The 6,099-nt window shown below is 41.0% G+C and overlaps 1 non-coding gene across 1 annotated transcript; it reads left to right on the forward strand.

Moving 5' to 3' along the window:
- The first annotated feature begins 5,388 nt into the window (after positions 1-5,388).
- Positions 5,389-5,460, forward strand: Trnaw-cca. The gene has a single exon. It is a non-coding gene; the product is annotated as a tRNA-Trp (tRNA).
- The last annotated feature ends 639 nt before the right edge of the window (positions 5,461-6,099 follow it).

Raw genomic sequence — 6,099 nt, forward strand, 5'->3', positions numbered from 1 at the left:
CTGGATCAAATATTTTTTTGGGTTGTTTATTTGTTAGTCTGTGTGTGTGTGTGTGTGTGTGTGTGTGTGTGTGTGTGTGTGTGTGTGTGTGTGTGTGTGTGTGTGAGTGAGTGAGTGACTGAACGTGTGCATTTGAATATGTAATTGTATATATGAATACGTCTGTACATCAAAAGCTGTACTCTATATTATAAAAATGCCAGGAATTGACTAAAATGTTGCAAATTTACTACAATGGAATATCAACTAAATTCCATAAAATGTGCTGGAAATGTGTAAATGTAAATGAGCGCGACAGGTGAGTGCATGCGTTGGCTACAGTTTTTATCCAGGTACGAGGATATGATTAAGTTCTTTTTGGGTTGCGACTCTTTTTTGCTGTTACACTCGACACCTTTTGTTCAGCCACTCGGCAGGCGCGGAAAACTGCCTCTCGGGTGAAGGGTCGATTAAATTATCAGCTGTGGTGATGGTAGTAGTGCTAGTAGTAGTAGTAGTAGTAGTAGTAGTAGTAGTAGTAGTAGTAAGCCGAGCATATATCATCAGTGTCTCCTCTCACTCAGTCGATAGAGACATTTAGGTCACCTCCCTCAGCTCCGAGTGAGTAATTAGACATTAATGAAGAGTAAAGTGAACGTGTAAGTCAGTCTTTTTTTTTTTTCTCTTTTTTTTTGCGGTGATAATTTTCTTCCACGCAAAGAGACTTTTTTTCTTCTACTTTTTGCCGTCCTCATTCTTGACTCTTGTAATGGCGAGGTGCAGCACGGAAACTCTTTTACTTATTTCAGTATAATGTGATAGAAATTGTATGTTGAATATATAAGTCATTGTGGTCTCAGTCTTTCATATACATCCATCTTTTTCTTTCTCTTATGTTCTTCTATTGATCATAATATTTCCTCCTCCTCCTCAGTGCCCTGGTGATCTGGTGACGCTTGGCACGATGGATGTCCTTCGCCTCGCCACTCACTGCTTGCCTCTGAAAGAACGACCCAAGGATTTATATAATCAAAGAAACTCATCAAGTGACGGTCCGAGCTGACGTTTTTGAGACAGTCCTTTGATGTAGACTCTTCAACAGTAAACCGGATTACTCTTTGAAATTTACGTGATATTCAGTAAAACTTGGTAATAACGGGAAGGATATACTGCTGTCTTTCCTGTGATCTGTCCCTTGGTTTGAATGACAACGTTCCCCTAAGTTTGGCTCCATTGCGTGCGGCTTCTTCATTCTAATCCTAAATGATCATAGAGAACGTACTTTATCTTCGTGGTCTGAGTGACTGTCCTGAGCTGCTTTACTGGATCCAGTCGTGTGTTCCGCTGATTCACATTCCAACGTAAGCACCCACGAATAGTATTTTCTGGTATTAGTTTGGCATGGTGATGGTTTTCTCTTACTTGTGTTCTTTATGTTATCTTGTCACGCGAGTACTTGAGCGTTATGAGTGACCTGCCCTCGTCGTGGTGTTATTTAGTTGCCTAATGATGTCTTCACTCAGTACTACCGGTATCAGTCCGCATGAGTTACTGTAATTCATGAATGTCGAGTTCAGGTATTTTCTCCAGTGTAAAAAGAAAAAAAAAAAAGAAAAAAACCCATAATATCTTGTGCAACTTTATTGGGTACCAGACCAAGGATTGTATTCAGAATAGCAGCAATTATGGATAATTTTTTTTCAATTTTAGTCCTTGTTAGTTGTATTGTCGGGCAGATCTGCAGCGGATCAAATCGTTGCATTGTTATAACTTTAAAATATGTGGTACAAGTTGAGCATGAACACAGGCAGGTCTTAATGATTAAAGTTACCCCAGCTCTGATCCGAGGCTGGAGTTTGAACACAAGAGCGGCAGTGGACTGCGTCACACGCGGCTCAGTCACTTTAATGTGCACGCAGTTACTGATGCATTACGGTCATCTGATGGCGAGGAATGTTGAAATCATCAATGAAAATGAGACGGTTTGTCCTTGTAATATGTAAATGTGTAAGTAATGCCTAAATAAATTTACAGAACTAAACCCAACACACTCTGGTTGTCAAAATATTTTGTCTTGTAAATAAATTCACACATTTAATTTTAATATACATGCTGAACTGTACCATGCCTTTTTTCATATATATATATATATATATATATATATATATATATATATATATATATATATATATATATATATATATATATATATATATATATATATATATATATATATAAATTTATCTAAGAAATTACTATTTTCAAAGACCATATAGGTGATTGGGTGCATCCTCGTAGATATTTTTCTTGTTGATGATGCAGAGTCCTTAAATAATGCTAAAACAAAAAAATAAAATAAACACACACACACACACACACACACACACACACACACACACACACACACACACACACACACACACACACACACACACACACACACACACACACACACACACACACACACACACACACACACATTGAAAACACCAATAACTTTCACTACACCCTGTAGAAAGTAGTTGAGAAAAACGCCTAAATGTTTGAGACCACAGGCTCTTATTGCTGACAGAAGGAAAGGGCATTGAGTACAAGACAGTATAGATTACATCTGACAACAGTACCAAGCTCTGGAAACTTCCCCGGAATCTCAGTGCCGTCGACATACGTAAAGGTTTTGTTAGGAATCTCTGTTCTTTTCACCAGGAAGCGTCATTGCACACAGACTTTGGTTTTGCCCCATGCGACCATAAAACCTGGCGTCTTTGTGCACCACCATCGTTACCTTCAGGAGTAAATGTCTCGGCAATGATTACGGCGGCATCTGCAGGCGGTGTATCGGTGACAGTAACATTGGCGGCAGGTGCAAGGCAATAACTCGTCCCGGTGAGATTGTTCAGCTTGAATTCTTAGATCCTTAAAAATCCTACACTCTCATTATATTCACGTAATGTTTATTGACGCTTCAAATTATTGTTTTCCGTTATCCACATTTCGGTCTCCGCTCAGTCAGGGGTCCGTCGAGGCTTCAGACGTCTGCCGGTTTTCAGACACTGGATTTTTAAGGTATATTGAATTTCATTTGGTAGAGAGGAGTATCATCTTCCTATGTTCTCTCTCTCTCTCTCTCTCTCTCTCTCTCTCTCTCTCTCTCTCTCTCTCTCTCTCTCCACTTCCAAATCAATATATTTTATCTAAATTTAGCATAGGAGACTATTATTCCGCTCCCCTTTGTAGATATTTCTTTGATTTTATCGCATCTCTTCTTTTATCTTCAAGTTTCCCCGTCCACGCACCTCTTGCATTATTCCAGTATTTTTCTATTTCATTTGGCACGAGAGCATGAGACCTGCCGCCACTTCTAGCCACTACCTTGAACTCTCTTCTCTCTCTCTCTCTGTTCAACGTCATTGCTTTCACGAGCCTTGAAATAAATAAATCTCTCTTTTTATGGAGGAGGAGGAGTGTCGAGCAGATTCATGTCTTGCATCATTTTATATCCCGTTTCTCTCCGCTGATGATATTCTTTGTCGCGTCAATCATCGACATTATTACTTTTTATTTTCCGCTCCCTTCAAATTAATGACTCTTCTTCATTTAATTTCGTTACAAGACATTTTTTTTCTTTCTCCTCTCTTACTTTTTCTCCCTTCAGTGCTTCTTTCTTTATTACCTATCCATCGTCTTCATTATTTCTTTTCTTTCTTTCTTCTTTTCTTTGCTTCCTTTTGTTCCTTCCTCCCTGCATCCTTGACTCCATCCATCCATCCTTCCTGCCTTCCCTCCTTCTTTCTTCCTTCCTCAAACACTCCCGTCCGTTCTCTTATCTCCATCATTATTCTTCTCCCTTTACATTCCTTCTATTTTTCCCCTTCTCCCTTGACATTTTGCGGGAGCGCGTGCACACACACACACACACACACACACACACACACACACACACACACACACACACACACACACACACAGGAATTTGTAAGAATCAAATAACTTTGTCGGTGTGATGAAAATTGAGAATAATTCTATCAAGTGTGTGTGTGTGTGTGTGTGTGTGTGTGTGTGTGTGTGTGTGTGTGTGTGTGAATATGTAAATCCATAAATCTATTCGCTAGCGTCTTAATGACATTTCTTTTTCTTATGTTTATTCTTGTTGTATTGTTATTTCCTCCTCCTCCTCCTCCTCCTCCTCCTCCTCCTCCTCCTCCTCCTCCTCCTCCTGCTCTTTGTCCTCTTTCCCCCAACTTCCTTCACTGATAGTTCACTGTCCTTTATTCAAGCCTATATTTCACAATTTTTTTTGTCTCTCTCTCTCTCTCTCTCTCTCTCTCGACACACACGGAAGTCAATTAGCATAAGATTCAGGGAAACGGCAAAGCACAATGGCACTGAATATCAAAGGTTACTCCTCTTCTGACCCTAAGTATACATTCCTCTCCACTTCCACGTTCACCACTTAGAGTAGCTAGTGTGTGAATCGCCTGCTGTGAATCCTTCCCTTGCTTCAACTCTTATCCGAAGCGAATCCCGCCAATCCCTCCATCACCCTTCCGCTTACTCGTACTGACTGGGATGTGTGTCGGATACAAGTCGAATCAGGCGGGATGGTTCACAGCAGACGATTCACACATTGGCAACGCTAAGTGGTAAACGCGGAATTGGAGGGGATAGTATCAACAACAACGTCAAAAAATATCTCCTTTAGCCCATAAATTCCCGAGAAAAACCCACTTTGTATAAAAAAAACCCCACAAATAAACGTTTCAGGAAAGACGTACGTACATGCACTACAGTCTGCGCTCTCGAGGAAAGCCATCGTTGTTCAGGGGCGTGATGTAATAAAGTAGATATAACGCAACACTTGGAATGCTTTGAGCGCGCAGCCACCACCACCGCGGCAGGAAGCACCGGCATACCAGATGACTTGGTCTGGAATGTTTCTTCAAGGCGCGTTGTCGCTCAGAGGGGAAACAAGCTGCCCTACGTACACATCAACAGCGGCAATACTTTAATGATGCATGATTCCCTTAGATGTGTATCACTCTTTCGCAGAACTTTGTGAATATCGTTACCCTATCAAGTGGAATCCTGCAAAATGGTTTCTAGGTAGAGATCTCTTCCCATCTCTTCACGTTACCGAGGAATTGATACTTTGATACATGCTTTTTAGTCTCCCTTTCAGTTACCAAAGGTCTCATTTATGCGACGGAGAAAAATAAAAGAAAAACTTACTTTATATCCCTGAGAGGCTAAGACCTTCGATCGCTTCACCTGGGAGTTGCAACATCCCGGGTCACGTGCTAAGTCAGTTGTAAGACTTTCTCCCCTTCTTTCCTTTCTCATCCTAAAAAGCTTTACCTTCACCTCATCTCCTCTTGGATATTTTCTTCCGCCGCTGCCTTATTTCACATCGGCCCCGTGGCGCAATGGTAGCGCGTCTGACTCCAGATCAGAAGGCTGGGTGTTCGAGTCACTCCGGGGTCACTTCCATAGCTTGTTCTTTTTATTTGCTCTGTGACTTCTTGTTAAGTGGAAACCTGTCCTTTTTCCCTATAGTTTAGTACGCGTTGCTACTGGAATGTGGTTAATTTGCCTGTAATGATATATTTTCCCAACCTAACAATAAATTCTGTCTTTGTTGAATCTAACCTCACTGTAATCAATTTATTTATAAGGGGAATGTTTATGTGAAGAGACTTAACGGTACTCCAGTTCGTGTTTCAAGACCCCCACCCACAACCCATCCTCGCCTCATCTCTCGCCTCGCCACTGGAATTGCTGCTCTAAAAAAACAAAGTAGGCAGGTTTGTGTTTTACTTTTCCAATTTCCTAACCGAGTGTGTGATAAATTTTCTGCCGCTGGCCGGAAATGTTATTGGTTCTCATTTTACTAAACGTCTCCAATAAATCTTGCACAGTGATTCTAAAGTTCTGCCGTCGGTGTGGAGCTTTATAATTATCATTATTTTTCATATATTTATTAGCACGCCCAATATTCTCTCTCTCTCTCTCTCTCTCTCTCTCTCTCTCTCTCTCTCTCTCTCTCTCTCTCTCTCTCTCTCTCTCTCTCTCTCTCTCTCTCTCTCTCTCTCTCTCTCTCTCTCTCTCTCTCACACCGTGCGA

This window comes from Portunus trituberculatus, chromosome 14, assembly GCF_017591435.1.
Source record: "Portunus trituberculatus isolate SZX2019 chromosome 14, ASM1759143v1, whole genome shotgun sequence".
Taxonomy (NCBI): domain Eukaryota; kingdom Metazoa; phylum Arthropoda; class Malacostraca; order Decapoda; family Portunidae; genus Portunus; species Portunus trituberculatus.